This window comes from Podarcis gaigeae (assembly GCF_964106915.1).
Source record: "Podarcis gaigeae genome assembly, chromosome: 2".
Taxonomy (NCBI): Eukaryota; Metazoa; Chordata; class Lepidosauria; order Squamata; family Lacertidae; genus Podarcis; species Podarcis gaigeae.
Genome location: NC_139679.1, coordinates 69,518,829 through 69,535,901, shown reverse-complemented (window position 1 = coordinate 69,535,901; position 17,073 = coordinate 69,518,829). Strand labels below are relative to the sequence as shown.

The following is a 17,073-nucleotide window of genomic DNA, read 5'->3' as shown; positions in this document are numbered from 1 at the left end:
GTACGAGGGCCAAGCAGCTGCAGCAGCATTTTCCTCGCGAGCACGCCGAGATGCCCCCAATCGCACACCTCGCACAAGAAAGTGTGTGTTTGTGTGTGTGTGTGTGCATGTACGCACGCTCCCTCGCCCATCCGGCCGCGGTTTCCCCCCGAGTCTCGAAATACGCCGAGTTGGGACTTGCCAGGGGTGAAACTGCCCCTCTCTCGCCTCCCTTTACAGCTCTTCGACGGCGGCAACATGTTGGCCACCCCGTCTCCCATCCAGGCGCCGGCGCCGATCCAGCGCTTCGAGATGGGTGGAGGGGGAGGAATCCATGGGCTCCAGCCACAAACCCTCGCGATTTCTCCATCCATTTCTTCTCCGCTTCCCGCCAAGACACCGTCTAAATCACACAGGCCGCACTGATGCCCAGCGACGCCGTCACAGGAGTAAGAAAGTGCCAGGGACGGGAAGAGCTTTTTGGAGGCTTGGTGACACTGTTGGGGGGGTGCAAGGCAAGCTGTGTGTGCTTGGTGGGAAACTGGGTGACGAGAAAGCCACCCCCTCCCCTCGCTGCCTGCGGCGACTGATGGTTTGATGAGCATATAATCTGGCCCAGTTTCCACGAGGTATTCAAAAGGAGGTCACCTAGGAGCGCGCGGAGGGCCGGCGCCGGCAGCGGGATGCGCTCCCCCTGCTCTCTTCCTCTTCTACACTCCAGGCCCTAATGAAGCACGTGGCGCTCGCAGGGGGCGCGAGGGAGCCTCTAGTCTAACGCGAAACGCCTGTTCTTGTAGGCCGCAAATAAAAAAGGCAATTTATAGAACCCACAAATAAGAGCGTTGTTCATTTAACTGACATGGTGGTTTGCTGGGGTTCCCCCACCGCCTGCTTTATTCGAAACGGCTGGGGAAAAGACCCCGGATAAACTCTTCCCTTTTAAAATCATAAAATCGTAGAGTTGGAAGGGACCCTGAGGGTCATCTAGCTCTACCCTCTGCAAAGCAGGAATATGCGAGGATCGAGCAAGCGGGGTTGGGTTTTAATTTGCATTCGCTCTATTGCTGTCGGCCGCCCTGGGGCGTTCGGGTGCAAGGCGGGTTAATAGAAACAATCGTAAAAACGGAAATACGGCGCCGCCGATTGCGTGACGCCGCCTTGCCGGCCGGGCGTTTCTTCTTCCGCGTTGCCGCCTCTCTTCTTGGGGAGCGCCCGCTAATTAAAGCGCTCGGCTCGGCTTTGCCCGAGGCGGCTTTGCCCGGCGGCTGCTGCTGCTGCTCCTCCTCCCTCCTGCCTGCCTGCCTGCGTCCCTCGCTGCCTCTTCCCCCGACGCGCGAAGAAGGGGACGCGGGCGCAGCTCCAGGTGGCTTCCGAGACGCCGCGGCGAAGTGGGAGCGGAGAGCGAGAGAGACGTCGAGTGCTGAGGTAAACAGATTCAAAGCCAATTATCCCGAGCAGCCTCCCGGCCTCCCCGCGATGGGGGAAGGAAACGCCGCCAATGACAAGCTCGCACGCTGGCAGGGACTGGCGGGCCGGGGCACGTGAAATTACAGGGATGGAAAAGCCCACCCGTCTCGCAGAGTTCACTTGGGCTAACTAGGGAGAGCGTCAGCGCAAGATTTTGGGGCCACAAGTCCGCAGCAGTCTCGGATTTACGTATAAGCTAAACAAGCTATAGCTTAGGGCCCCACTCTTTTGGGGCCCCCAAAAAAATTTAAAGCAAAAAAAACCTGGATGTAAATTTCCGAAATATAAATAAAAAACAAATAAAATAAAACCTACATACAGCAACAGTGTTTTGTGTTGTGTAGGCTCCTATTTGTTATGTGCAAAACGGCTTTAGATACCTATTAGGTCTATAAATTACTATATAGCATATATTCAACGCAAAAAACAGCGACAATTTGTTGTTGACAAAGGACAGCTGGACATATAAAGGGCCCCTTACCTTCAGTAGCTTAGGGCCTCATCAAACCTACCGTAAATCCGGCCCTGGTCCGCAGCCTCACTCCTGAGGGACCCAAAACGTTGTAGGTCACGTTCTGAAGCGACTTGAAGGAACACATTAACATCTGGAAAAGCCCAGTTGCGTTCAGAGTTTAAAAGTACCTAACTGCGCCACTGCTGGTACTTCTGTAGAGGATTGGTATACTTTGCTTGGTATGTGTGATGCTGGGGTTGGCATCATAGAATGTCAGAGCTGGAAGGGACCGCAAGGGTCATCCAGCCCAACCCTCTTGCAATGCAGGAATCTTTTTGCCCAACCCCCACAACCCTGAGATTAAACGCTTCATGCTTTGCTGGCTGAGGCAGTCGCACAGTGCCCTTGGCTTTGCACAGGGGTGGTACTGGAGGGATAACCTGAGTTCAGATCCCAGCACTTCTGTAAAATCTGCTGGTGACCTTGAACCCGTCACTCTCTGACTCTCTCCCAGAGTTGTGAGGATGAAGGAGGTGGAGTGGGGACCTTGAAAACTATTCTGACCTCTTTGGAGGAAATCCTGCATTGGACCTGCCTCAGTTGCATCCGAAATGTGAGCGAGCAGTGGAAGGCTGTCCGCTGAGGTCAGAGATTGTGTATAGAGAAATCCAGAGAGCAGTGTAAAGAGCAGCTAGAAGCAACGCCCTTTTATTTGTTATTAGGGGCTCCTTGCAAAGATAGCAGGAAGGTGAATATTGGATGAATGAAGCCATAAAATGCAAACTAAGGGCCAGTTCACATAGATATGGTTATTCTTCATTACTGCAGCATCAAATGAGGACTTGCTCATGTGAATGAGCCACATAGAATTTTCACATCAGTTGCTCTGCATTTTTATGGAGTTGGTTTTCACTTTCAGCTGCAAATCATCCTGGTGAGTAATCAAAGGATGTTCATGAATGCTTGAACCACTGACTCAATGCCTGCAGTTCTTTTTGGGTAGGTTGGGATGTGGAGGCATTTCCAGGTGAAGGCTTTTGCTGACACCCAGCCGGCTGGATGTGGGTGTCCAAGCACATAAGTCAACTCCGGTGCTACTGACTTCCTAGTCCCAATAGTACAATTGGCAGAGTCTGTGTTTGTGGCAAAGTCCAGACAAGATTTTGTTGTGCAACCCCCAGCATTTTTTTGTGTCTTCTCTAGGCTCTGTTTCACCACTTCAGATTTTGCACTCAAGTCTGCAGCCAGCACTGCACTCCTATTATTAAGAGTGCTTCCTTCACTTCATTTTAGTTTTGTATCCCTCTACTGAATATACAGAGGTAATGCAGAAATGAGGTAAAATTCACCAAGGATGCCAGTTTAGTTATAAAGAGTGCAATCTATTCCTATGATCTGCCTCCTTCCTGAATCAAAGATGTTGGATCTTCTCTTTATACTTTGGACTTTAAGGAGGCTGGTTTCAAATAGCTTAAGGAACTACTGGATGAGATCCTATACTCAGAAATACTCAAAAGAGAAGGGAGTCCAAGATGGATGGGAGTTTCTTAAAGGTGAACTATTGAAGGCTCAAATGCAGACAATTCCAACAAGAAACAGAAGTGGACGGCATCTATAGAAAGTGGTGTGGCTGCTTAAGGAGCTTGCAGATGAGCTCAGATGTAAGAGGGGCATGTAGAAGAAATGGGAGAAAGGGAAAATCACGAAGGAAGAGTATACACAAGTAGCCAACAGTTTCAGGAAGGTCAGGTGGGCCACAGCTCAGAATGATTTCAGGCTTGCAAGAGAAGTTAAGAATAAAGTTAAAAGGATACTTTGGCTATGTTCAGAAGCAAGAACAAGCAGTTCTCTGCATGGAGAAGATGGAGAAATGCTGTTGGGGGACAAAGGGAACTGCTCAACACCTACTTTGCCTCTGTTTTTACCCAAAAGGAAAGCAGTGACCAACCTGGTGATAACAGAATAATGCAAAGAGGGAGCTGCAGCCAAAGTCAGGAAAAGAGGTGGTAAGTGAACACCTAGCTACTTTAAATGAATTCAGATCTCCAGGGCCTGATGAGCTGCATCCAAGGGTACTAAAGGAGCTTGCAGGTGTAATCTCAAAGCCTCTATCTATATTCTTTGAGAATTCTTGGAGAACAGGTGAGGTCCCTGCAGACAGGAGGTGGGCAAAAAGGGGGGGGGGGAGACCCACTACCGGCAGGTCAGTACCATTCTATGATTCTATAAATTTATGCAAATGTACCTGTTCACTCCTATGTCTCCTGCCCAACCCCAAAAGAAGAAGGAAGCAGCGGGGGGGGGGGGGGGAATCATGCAGTAGCTGGACTGACAGTTCATAAATAATCCGGTTTAGCTTCTATTGAAGGGAAATTAGTGAAAGGGTGAAAATGATAAATGTGCGCACAAGTACACAAACACATCTGAGCAGATCCCTAAATTGAAATCGCATGCATGCTCACACACAGTGATGATTACAATCTCTTCCTTGGTATCTGCAAAAATCCATCCTCTTTGCTATTTTTTTTTTTAAAACAGATGCTGTTCACTACACTTAGTTTAAGCACCCGTAACACAAATATAAAGCGTACAATGGCTAGAATGTACGTTCCTTTTTAAAATGGTTCTCTCCCCCCGTATTCCACATTAATAACATTCACAAATGACATATTCCAGACTGGAAGCCATTTTTAGCATCAGTTGTGAGAACACCCTAAGCCTATTGGGCAGGCATGCAGATGGAAGGGCCTCCCTGGGGGCTGTCAGAAAAGAAATTATATTGTGACAGAGGGAATCCATGTTGCTTATCGCTGTACAAAATTCAGCAGAGCACTGTGCAGGGAGAAACAATCTTTACACATATTTGCTCAAGTCTTTGGGGGCTTGTTTTGCAAACTGTGCAGACCACCTTCCCTGCCATCCCAATCCTGCATAAGCTGAATGAATGTGCTTGTGGCAAACTGGTCATGTGCATTGGCCTGGCACAAGCACAAATCGCTGGCGTGCTCACAATGAGCTATGTGGATTTTCTCCCACAGCTTATCGATGGCATGCTGTCAGTTTGTGCTTATGGAGGTCTGATGCACATGACCAGTTTGCCATGCGCATGTTCCATTCGTACTAGGAGAAAACAGTGGCTGCACAGATTGAATTAAGGCATAACCATGGCCATATAAATTGCCCTTTAGTTTAACAAGCACTGAGTCACAGCAGAATGAAAGCATTGTGAGGCTGCAAGTGATCCCAGGTCATCTGTCCAATCCACTACATGGAGGTGAGATATACTGCTGTCTGTCACATTGACTTAATATATCCCTGACCATTGCTGTCCCTGCTCAGCCTCCAGCGAAGGACAAACTGTGCCAGCGTGGATAGTGTTAAACTTTGAACAGGAAGATCAGAGTTCAGATCCTGATTCTGCCATTAAGTTTGCTGAGTAGTCATAGTAGTCTGCATGTCATGCTTGATTACAGGCAGGAGTTCACCAGGACCTCCACCTCACCCCCATTCTTGCAGCTACATTTGAGCAATGGGAATTTGTGTGTGTATTGCAACATGAGGGCCTGACAGAGCATACTGTCAAAATTTGATTAAGGAAGAGCTTTTCGCATAATGCATAGTTAAATCATGGAATTTGCCACCACGTTATACTGATGGCATCTATCACTACATCTTTTGGTAATGAATTTCATAGTTTAAAAGGGAATTACACACATTCACAGAGGATAAGGTTGTCAACGGCTGCTAGTCACAAAGGCTAGATATATATTGCCTCCAGTATCAGTGGCAATATGCTTCTGAATGCTGGTTCCTGTGAAGAAACCAGAGGCAAGTTCTTCCATTTTCAACTAACCACATTGGGTGGAATTCAGGGTCATGCTCAGTGGGATATGGGTGCACAGAATCAAGTCCACTCACAAAGTGAGATTTGCTCCCCTTGTGCACTTCCTAAATCTGTTCTTAGTGTTTCCCCAACCCACCCCCCGAACAGATTTAGGGGGGTGAGGGAGGGGAGGAGGGGAAGCACCATTGCATGACTAGACTTCAGTCTGTGCACACAGTAATTGTCATGGACTGGTTGGACACAGATGAATGGTGAGAGGAGCCAGCTGGGGAACACCCAAGGGAAGAAGGTTCAGAGCCCTGGGAGTGGTGGTGGGACAGCGATGAATGGTCAGAAGGAGAAAAGGGAGAAGACTGGGAAGAGGAGGGTTCAGAAGCTGAAGAGGTAACAGGGCTTGGGAGAGTGAGTTGGGAGAGTCGGTGGCAGAGATAAGCCCAGAATCAGAGGCAGATGCTGAAGCAAGAGAGTGGAAGGAGGGAGGCCAAGAGGCAAGAGGAAGAGATGAGTCAGGCTAGTGTCACAGATGTCTCCCCCTTCTGCTGTAAGAAGCTCCCTCCCCCCCCTGTCTCCCAGAACAAGAAGAGGGCTGAAAAGAGCAGAACAATGATAGGCTGCATGAAGGCGTGGTCTCTGACTTCTTGGGAAAAGCCCTGGAGAGGAGGAGACACAAGCTGTGGGAAGGCAGGGACTTTCAGCATCGGCAACTGATTTCATGGAGTAAGACCCACAGGGAATGAGCTGTTGTGTTCATTAGGTGTGATGCTCAGCCAAGTCTGCCAAGATCATGGTTTTGCTAATAAAGAGTTAACTCCAACTTTGAACTTTGTGTGATTTACTGACCAGCATGCGCTCTGACAGTATAGAATCATAGAGTTGGAAGAGACCACAAGGGCCATCGAGTCCAACCCCCTGCCAAGCAGGAAACACCATCAGAGTAATTTAGATGAATCCCACCCATTGTGGTGTTTGGTGTGAACCAGGACAAGCTAGTTAGTTTTCACTGTGATTGGTTCAAACAAGCCACCTTCAAATGTTGGTTTATGGTCCTGGTTTGTTCAATAAACCAGTTAAAACTTAAGGCAGTTTGCAGTGTGGATGCAACAAGAACCTGTGGTTAGTGAAAAATGGAAATGGATGATTCCCCCTCGTGCCTGTGCCATGCGAGGAAGGAGCAGCTTCATGCAGGTAATGGTAAACTATGGTGTAGCATCACGTCTGAAACATATTAGTGTTTCTGATAGGTTTTTAGGGTAGCCAGCCTCATGGTGCTTGCTCCTGACCCCAGCCTACATCAGTATCGGGAAGGATGGTTTTTCATCTCCCAGAAGCTGGGCCAATGCTTGTGAGGGAGAGTTACAATGGGCAGGCTTGCAGCATGGCTTGGGGAGACAGTGCAAGACGTCTGCTTTGGAACGTCTCTGCACTCAGCCAAGCAGAAATCTCATTACAGTTCAACACAAAGACTCCATCCCTGAAGCAAGTGCACCTGATCTTGCAGGAGGTGGCAGGGAAGAGGTGGAGGGAAACATACAGATGCAGAGCAGCAGAAGGGAAGGATTTCAGGAGTGCAAATGAGGCTAGCGAAAGGGTTGTTCCAGCCCAAACCATACCACCCTCCCCACTTCCATTTAACAGAGTCCAAAGCTGGCCTGTTTCCATCCAGCTTAACCCCAGTCCCTGTCCCTCACTGCCTACCACAAACACACACTCTTCCCTCCCTGCCAGGCTTTTGTCTCTGGCTGGGATAAGAACCAGGTCATGCTTGGGATAAAGACCAACTGCAGCTTGTTTCCCAGGGGGACAACTGGCTATGCAACACCTACCCCATAAAGTGCTGCTGACTGCTCTTGTAACACGATTAAATGCCTGCCTGTGGCTCTATGATAAATACTCATACCTCCTTGCCCCACTTCAAGCAGTAAGCTCTCCTGGCCCAGAAATTAAAAAAAAATAAATCCCAACTTATCTTACAAAAGCCCTTCAGATGACCCAGAGAAGGCCAACCCTGACTCTTGGTGGTAGGAAGAAGGCGGGGGGACAGGACACTCCTACCCCTAAAACCGGCATCTTTAACCCCTTTGGACCCATGGGTGCATCTGCAACCTGGAGGAACTGTTGTGGGCACCACAAATGAGTCACAGCTTTCCCCTCCCCACCTGCACCCCATTGCTCCCTGCACCACAATTAGGCTCATGAAAAGCATTCTCTTGGCTAATGAAGTCTTCTTTAAAATTTAATTTCCACACTGGGAAGGCTAGAACACCAGAGAAAGCCTCTGTAAGCAGATGTTCATCCATGGGGCAGCCACACTGGTGTCCCACATCCAAAGGCATGACAGAACACATTACACTCAGCTGTCACCCCTGGAAGTGCCCTGCCTACTAGAAGACCTCCGATCCTACAGGATGCCTTCCTCTACTCACTCAGAGGCTGGGGATTCTTTCAATGGCATTGCTTCGGTATTAAGTAGCACAATTAACTACTGGCTGTCATGGTGGGGCTTTGCTACTAGCTCATTACCATTTAACAATGCTAAATAGTCAAGAGTTAGCCAGGTGGTCTCCTAGCATGTGTTGGACCCTTGCTCAGATGTAGCCATCCACATGGAACCTCTGATGGGCTATAGGGCCAGAAAAAGAGAGATGGTGTGCAAAAAGCAGGCTGCGTGGTATCCATTCCAGCATGCAGTGTGCCCAGTGGAAGCTCTCCCAAGACCGGCTCCTCTCCAGCAGCATTTTGGCCTTTGCGTGCCTTGATGGCTCCAGCTCTCACATGCAGCTCCCTCTCTGTCTCTCTGTATGCGCTGCTGGGCTTTGGCTCCCAGCCATTGCAGGCGCTGTGCAGTGCACAGCTTCTCACCTGTCAGGAGCTACATGCACTCTGGGAGAGCTGGGCTGGTGATAATGGAGTCCTCCCGCCCCCAGCTGTTCAGATAGATCTACATCAAGGAAGGTAATCAGGTTGATTTTCTGCAGCAGGTACAATCAGACAAAATAATTCTGACAGGCTTGGAAAGAAGTCCCTGCCAGGGAAAAGGGGGTGCGGAGGAAATGCCTAGCCTCGGAGCAGGGAAAAACAGGGACCTCTGTCTCAGTGTAACAGCACTCGGTTGGTGGCCCTGTGTCTAGGAGCCTCTACGTGGAACACCCCACCAAAGAGCTCTGCACTGGGTTTGGGACTTTGCCGCTTGATACTTCTGAGGCCACACAGCCTCATTTCCATTGCACACCTAGAAGAATACCCCATGTTCAAGCAAAGAGGTCTGTGCATATGGGCTTTGTGATCCTGGAACAAGTCACCCCCTCTGCCCCAGCCCCACTTTGTACCATTGCAGCCATTTGCATCGAGTGCTCACATAGCGTCGTCATTGTTTATTATTTATAAAATGCCTAATATATACTAAGAACTGTACCTGAGCAGAGCTCCTTCCCTGAGGCTCACAATTTAAAATACATGAGACCAAAGGAGAGGGGAGTTGTAAGGAGAGGAAGAAAGAACTTTGCTGGATGAAAGCAAAAGGAAGCAAGACAGAGTTAAAAACTATTCAATTAATAATCGTAACAATAAGAAAAGAAGAAAACACACAGAAATGCAAGAGAGAGCACGGCGAGTGTTTTAATAATATCCTAAAGCAAGGCAAAGAGGCCAGCTGAGTATCTGAAGTGAGAGAATTCAGTGCACAAGGGAACAAGAAAAACCCAAGCCACAAAAGTGGGGACGCTTAAAGGAGGGTTAGTAAGATGCGTATTTGATAGACTGAGCAGCTAAGAAGGAGGAGAGGCAGAAAGCAATGAAGATAGATGAAGAAGGAGCAAGACCACAAGGAGGCTTAAAGGTCAAAAGTTTAAATTTAAAATGGAACAATAGAGGAAGTCAGCGAAGGGAAACTGAGACACGTAACATGTTTAAAGTGCAGGGAATAAAAGATACACAAGCAAGAATGTTGAGGATAAAGATAATAGGCTGAAACTGTGAGACAGGACAGGAAGAGAAGTAAGTAAAACATGACATCTGGGATGGGGAACCTGTGACCCTCCATAGGACTCTATCTCCTACCTTCCCTGGCCACTAGTCGTGCTGGCTAGGACTGATAGGGAATTGGAGTCCAATATACACATTTCCGCCAGCCCAGGTGCTGATCTGAGCCTGGGAAAAGCACATTCAGATGAAAGAGGAAGTGTTGATCTTCTGACTTCCTTCTTCAGGTCTATGTAGTTTTGGGGCCAGGGGTGGTGGTAATCACCCTTGCCATCTCATGACAAAGGGGGCAGTGTATGTGTGGGGAGCAGGAGAGGGGCTCATAGGCTTCATGCTCCTGAGGATAGGTCCTCAAGAGTGTCAGAGCACCCACTGGTGACACATTAGCAACCCCAGCGATAGGGAATGGTCCAAGGGAGAACATAGAATTATACAACCTTGTGGGTTCCCTAGTCCAGCTCCTTGCAAGGCAGGATCTCAACTAAAGCATTCATGACAGATAGCCATCCAACCTCTGCCCAAAAACCTCCAATGAAGGAGACCCTACCATCTTGTGAGGGAGTCTGTTCCACTTACGTCCAGCAAGACCTGAAACTCCTCTTTGTTTATTCTACAAATGGGTCCTAAGTAGCAAAAAAATGGGTAGCTGTTTCTGAAGCGGAATTTACTTAGTGATCTTAGGAAGCTATGCTCCATGCCTGACTGTCTTGTTCATTAATATAAAGTGAAAATGACACACCTGAATAACAAACTGCTGACTTAGTAACCAGATAAGAAATCCTTTGGGTGTGAGGAGACTCCTGATTGCTGTCTTTTTTCCTTCAAAAGAAGTTAATAGCAACTAGCTCAGCTGGTAAAGCGTGAGACTCTTAATCTCAGGGTTGTGGGTTTGAGCCCCTGTTGGGCAAAAGGAGTCCTGCATTGCAGGGGGTTGGACTAAATGATCCTCATGGTCCCTTCCAACTCTACAATTCTATGATTCTTTTGACCCCGACTTCATATGACTGGGACAATAGTGCTGGGGGAGGAGGTGTTAGCCATATTCCCCATTCGAAATGCACTGTTCAGGGCCAGTTCTACAATGGAGCAGGATGAAATGACCTGCTTCAGGTGGTACAAAGGTTTGTGTCATAGATAAAGGCTGGGATTGGTATCTGAATGGTACAGCATATCTGTCTGAAGAGATAACCCTTGTGTGGGCACAGCACCATCTGTGCTCCACTTCAGACACCAACATATCTAGGATTAGTCCTCATCCACACCCCCATTACTTGCTATTTACCCCATGAGAAGGAGGAAACATATCTATTCATTTGGTACCTGTACATTCCCCCTCCAGGCATCTAGCAGGTTAAGAGGCTGGTTTAAATTGAGACGATGATTGGGGAGGAAAGGGCTAAATCTTCCTTTATCCCAGCACCACACCAGAGTCCTGATCCAATTTTCCCCAATTTTCTAGATGATTTTTAAAAATACACAATCTTTGGTGTCTTGTCTCATTTGCTCCAGACAGTGAACATTTATCATTGAGTATATATGGAAAGAAATAGAGAGGAGCAGTTCAGCAGAAAAACCAGCGCATGTTCATACTGTCCACATGTAGACTATGTCCATGCAATCTCAGATCAATGAATTGGCAGGGTCATAATTGTGCTGGTGAAGAGATGCATGTTTGTCTAATCTCTGTTTGCCTCACCACTTAACCCCGGGAAAATCCATGGTTTGCTGCTGAATCGGACCAAACAGCAGTCAGGTTTTCCATGGATTGCTGTTTGTTCCAATTCAGCAGAAAAGAGTATGCTTTCCATGGGAAAGCAGTGGGGAAAATGCAGAACTACTCGGACCCATGCTTTCTAGGCAGGGGACAAGCAGAATCATGGACAAACCCTCACTTGGTCCAGCTAGTGAACATGTCACTGAGTATTTGTAGACAGAAATAGAGAGGACCAGTTTGTTGCTTTGGTTAATGTTTGTAGAAATATCTCTGCACCTCATATTGTTGTGTGGGGTTGCTTTCATTAATTTGGGGGAGGTTTCTCCTTACACAGTGTGTGCATGTGTAAAAATAGCTGTTCTGGTCTAGGAACCAGGGTCAAATCTCTGGCCTGATGAGATGACGTGATCTGGAGAGGAGCCCGCTCAGAACTGAATTCTCTTGGGCATGAGCTGCTCCCAGAATGGGTACAGGAATACAGAGATTACACATGATAGGGCATGGCTGTTTGTGTGTGTTTGTGGAGTGTGGGCAGGGAGACATTTGCACACACAGCCACTTGTCACAGGCTCATCTCAGACCATGACAGGCATATGGAATGGGGAAGGAGGACAGGTGCCAGCTGTGCGACATAACCAGGGAGCCAGCAGGAATATGCACAGCTCCAGCACTGAGTGCAGCCAGGCAGAGACACAGCAGGGGACTCGGTTTGGGAGGCAGACGGCTGTGCAGGATGCTGATCAGGCTGGTTCTATGCATCCAGGAAGAACTCTAAAAAGTGAGCAGGCTGTGGTGATGAAGACGGGAGAGGGATGCCAATCAGACTCCTCACTACTGGCCAGAGAAAACCAGCAACGCTGCCCCTAACAAAAAGTCACTGTGACAACATCAGTGCAGAGCAAGTCAGCAGAATAAGCAGCTTATTTGTGAAGCAGAAAAGATGCAAGCCCTGTTTAGGCATTCCTCTTTGCCCACTAATCCAGTGCCTCCTTTCTCATGTTCAGCAGAGATCCTACACATGTGCATTCTGCCTGGGCAGTCTCAGATCCTTGAATAGCCAGGGTCAGGATTGTGCTGGCAAAGACCAGGGAGGCTTTTTCAAGGCACAGTCACATAAGGGAGAGGCCAGCAACTGAAACCCTACCTCGCCTCCCTTCCAGATGAATATCTGAACAGGGCTGTGGTATATGCCCAAAGAAAACCTTTCAGCCTCTAACTGGACACAAGGCTAAGTGGGAAAGTCAGAGAGAACATATTACACCTATTTTGAAACATCTGCACTGGCTGCCAGTTCATTTTGAGGCGCAATGTAACATTCTGCTTTTGTCCTTTAGACCCCTGCATAGTCTGATCCTATGCAGCCTTCTCTCAAATGACACTGCAGAGCTCTTAGATTGTCCAAGGAGACCCTCCAACAGATTCTATCCTCTTGGGAGAGGAGATTGTTATCTACAAAGGCAGGGCCTATATCTACAATCTTTATATGCTGCACAACAACTAGGTACTCTGGGCAGCTTACAATAAAAATAGCCGGTGGCTCTAGTGCCAGTGCTGGATCAATGAGCACCCCTGAACTGTGAATTTAGGGAGAGTGCAACCACCATCAAAACCGCCTGGCCAGACTGACAATCCCTCACCCTCTGCACAGTAGCCCATCTTGTCCAGTGTATTGGTCCTGTTCAGTCGATTGCCTCTGATCTAGCACATCCACTGCCTCTCCTGAGTTTGATGAAATTGAGAAATGACGCAGTTAGGTACTATCTGTGTCATTCCCGTGGGGCATTCTGCTCCAGCTTGGTGGATTGAGATAGATGACTATTTCAGAGCAGCCACATCATCCCACTGGAGCAGGGAGCAGGTTTAATTTAGCAAGATTTCTGCCATGTTGTTGCTCATTGTTGGTGCAGGGTCCCCAGGATGACTGATTATTATGTGGTGATATTATTGGTCGGAGGACCTTACGTAGAGATACAGGACCAGTTTCTGGCTGTAGGAACTGTGTCCTGGAGCTGGGTTGGGCTATGCTCTGGAACGGAGGGCAGTCTTATAAGTCGCTAACAGAGTGTTCCTCACCCCCCACACAGAAAGGGGAATTCCACCGACACATGAGACTGAATGCTGGTGCAGTGAGGGAATGTCCAAAGACAAAACTCTGCTTGGAAGGGATGGGATGTGATAAATTCATGAGAGATGCAAGAGGGTCTTCTTTTGGGGTAGGGATGCCCAAGAGCATTACCGTATCCTAGATACTCCCAAAGAGGAAGATGGGAGCAGGGTACTGAACGCCAAGGAGTTTGAGCACATGAGCGATGACAAGGATGGATGACCAAATGTCAAGAGAAATCCCAGTGGGATTATGAATTGTTGGCATGGTGGAGAGTTCCACTTAGCTTCCTTGCAAGCAGGAATGTGGACACAAAAAGCCCTCTTTGGCACACGCTGGAGTGCCACTCAGGACTGTCATTAGGGAAGCGTCAGAGGGCAATGACTGTTTCCAGAGTGATACCAATTACTCATTTGTGTTTTCACACCACAGAAGCTGGAGAAGCAGCCAGGCGGGTTGTGTCAGAGCTGTGCCAGTGCATTTCCCAGTGCATGGTGCGTACAATGTTGTGGGGTGGAAAGGGATGGAGATGCAGCAGGACCCAGTGCAGAGCTCTCAGTAGAGATTACGGCCTGCTGCTCTGCCAAGTGTGGCTTGGATGGCTACACATGTTGAGCAGACGCTGCCTGTGTGGCCACTTTAAATCACTGCGTTGCAAGCCATTCTTCCCAAGTGATCCACAAAGGTATGCATACAGGTGGATTGGGGGTGGGGCGGTGGCAACTGTGGGTCTTTCTGGGAGGTGGACTGTACCAGAAGAAAGGCTCCCCACCACAAGGCAGCTGCTAAATTGTACAGTCTTACACAACAGAGTTTAGCACGTGTACTACAGGGCAGCTGTTTGTGTGTAATTGCCCATAGTCAAACTATAAAATGCAAGAAGAGAGACACCTGTGACATCATTAAACAGGAAATGAGGCTGTGGACATTGCTGTAATGATAGGAGTTGATTCTTACTCAGAATCACATATGGGGGGGGGGGCGAGGATAAGTGTTTTTCTTTTTATGGAAAGCTTCCCAAACTGCTCAACCAGTTTCCTTTGAAAGTCCATGGTGGCCAAGCAAAGATTATACAGTTAAATTTAGCAAAAGTTACTCATAAGTCTAGGAATTCTCCCAAGTCCTCCTACGCACCAAGCTGACTGGTATTTGACTGTGCAGATACAATAAAATACATTTGGATTAGGGAATTTAGAGAGAAACTACATGCAAATGCAAATAAAAAAGCCCTGTTTTTTGTTTTAATGAAAAGCAACACCAGAAGGCTTTAATTTTAAGGTTAGTAGCAATAGGGGAAAGGGGCACTTAACCCTTTCCCCACCACCTGTTTTTCCGCTCATCTGCCTCCCCAAGCTGCTTTTTTTTCTGCCATAGGAAGAAAAGCTGTTTAGTGGGGCAATTTGGAAGGGAAAATGGCTAACGGGAAATGGTTAAGCACCCCTCCCTGCTGCTGCTCTTCCACTCAAAATTGTGGCTTCCCAAGAATGCTTTTCATTTTGAAAAATGTCAGGGCTTTGTTAACAATCATCTGAATATAACAGAGAGTATGCCCATTTAAAAAGAATGATTTTGGGCTGTTCTTCCATCTCCTTTTGTGGGACCAACAGAGCATTAACTACTCAGCCTAAAAATACAAAGAAGAATCAATGCTGAGTCCCCAGCTTGGGAAGAACAATGCGACTGCAAGTGACAAAGCAAGAGAGAGGAAATCCATAAGGCTCCTCTCTGTGAATGTGCTACGGGTTGGAGAAAGTAACCTGCAAAGGTGTTTGATTAGCACCAGGGAGGACATGTGCTATTGTGAGGAATCTGAATGCTGATCGATGGTAAGGGAATCTCCAAGGGTTATGCAGATTTGATTTACAAAGCGACTGTGTAACCAATACATTTCCCCTGTCTTTCTGTTCCTTATACTGAGAGCCAGCATGGCATAGTGCTTGGAGTGGAGGGCTAGGGCCTGGGAGACCAGGGTTCAAATCCCCACCTGGCCATGAAGCTCACTGGGTGGCCTTGGGCTAGTTACTGCCTCTCTGCCTAACCTACCTCACAAGGTTGTTGTGGGAATTAAATGAGGAGGGGGAGAACCAATTCACCACCTTGAGCTCCCTGGAGGAAAAGGTAGGATATCCATTAGATAGATGATAGATAGATAGATAGATAGATAGATAGATAGATAGATAGATAGATGATAGAGATATAGATAGATAGATAGATAGATAGATAGATAGATGATAATAGATAGATAGATAGATAGATAGATAGATAGATAGATAGATATAGATAGATATAGACAGACAGATATTCAGTTGACTTACTGCCTGGCACTGTCATGGCTGACCATGAAGAAGAGAAGAAGAGTTTGGATTTGATATCCCGCCTTTCACTCCCTTTAAGGAGTCTCAAAGCGGCTAACATTCTCCTTTCCCTTCCTCCCCCACAACAAACACTCTGTGAGGTGAGTGGGGCTGAGAGACTTCAAAGAAGTGTGACTGGCCCAAGGTCACCCAGCAGCTGCATGTGGAGGAGCGGAGACACGAACCCGGTTCCCCAGATTACGAGACTACCGCTCTTAACCACTACACCACACTGGTTATGTAGTGTTATGTTCCTTTTATAATGGAACATAAAAACATAAACATTAAAAACTGCCTCATGCCAAGTCAGACCATATGATTAAAACCAAGAGCACCATGCTTGAGTAGTCTTAAGAATGGTTAGGTTTATGATCCTCCTGTCTTGCTACCAGTTTTTATCCCCATGTTTTCTCAGAAGTGCATGTGACTTAGCTTGACGAGGTGTGTTTAGGACTGCAGCCTTGGTGACCTAAGTCTAAGCAAGGAATGGGCGTATTGCATTCTGGAAGCAGTATTTGGCAATCATTTGAACGGGAAGAACTATAGCTCAGTGACAGAAGACGCTTGAGGAACACACTGGTGATCACAAGCGAGGGGATGCCATTGCACTTGTGTCCTGCTTGTGGGAGAAGGGTCCACTCTAACTTCAAACAAGTGTGTGCTTGGAAACGCCTCTTTGGTTTTGCAGACATCTTATTATGGGCTTCAGAGGCAGCTGGCTTAGCTCCCCCTTGTTCTCTTTACTTGAGTCTGGGTGACAGAAAAATGGGCTCCCTGCTCAGATCAGGCAACACTTTGTGCCAAAAGCAATAGGGAAAACATACAAGGCCAACAAAGGTGGCCTTGCTCGCACAGCCACCTTTCCCCCTCCTTTCCTCAAAGTGGCTTCCCACTTGCAACAAGCAGCTTGCGGTTGTGGCAGCATGACAGCAAACCTCAGCATGAGCATCTGATCCATGCAGTGCAACATCACAACTTCTGCTCATGGCAGGTGAGTCACAGAGCTTGTTTGCCAAGAGTAGGCCATTGCTGTTGGCCAAAGCTGTGGGATGCAGCCGCTCTGGGGAGGGACTGTGCCCTTAGCGTAATTCAATTCAAGCTGCCCAGAGTGGCTAGGACAACCCAGTCAGATGGGCAGGGTACAAATAATATATTATTATTATTATTATTATTATTATT

General features: G+C 47.7%; 1 long non-coding RNA gene across 1 annotated transcript; it reads left to right on the top strand.

Annotated features, from left to right (window-relative positions):
- The first annotated feature begins 1,168 nt into the window (after positions 1-1,168).
- Positions 1,169-6,565, top strand: LOC310834090. Its single transcript, XR_014559090.1, has 3 exons — positions 1,169-1,404; positions 3,833-3,906; positions 6,318-6,565. It is a non-coding gene; the product is annotated as an uncharacterized lncRNA (long non-coding RNA).
- Positions 6,566-17,073: the final 10,508 nt, after the last annotated feature.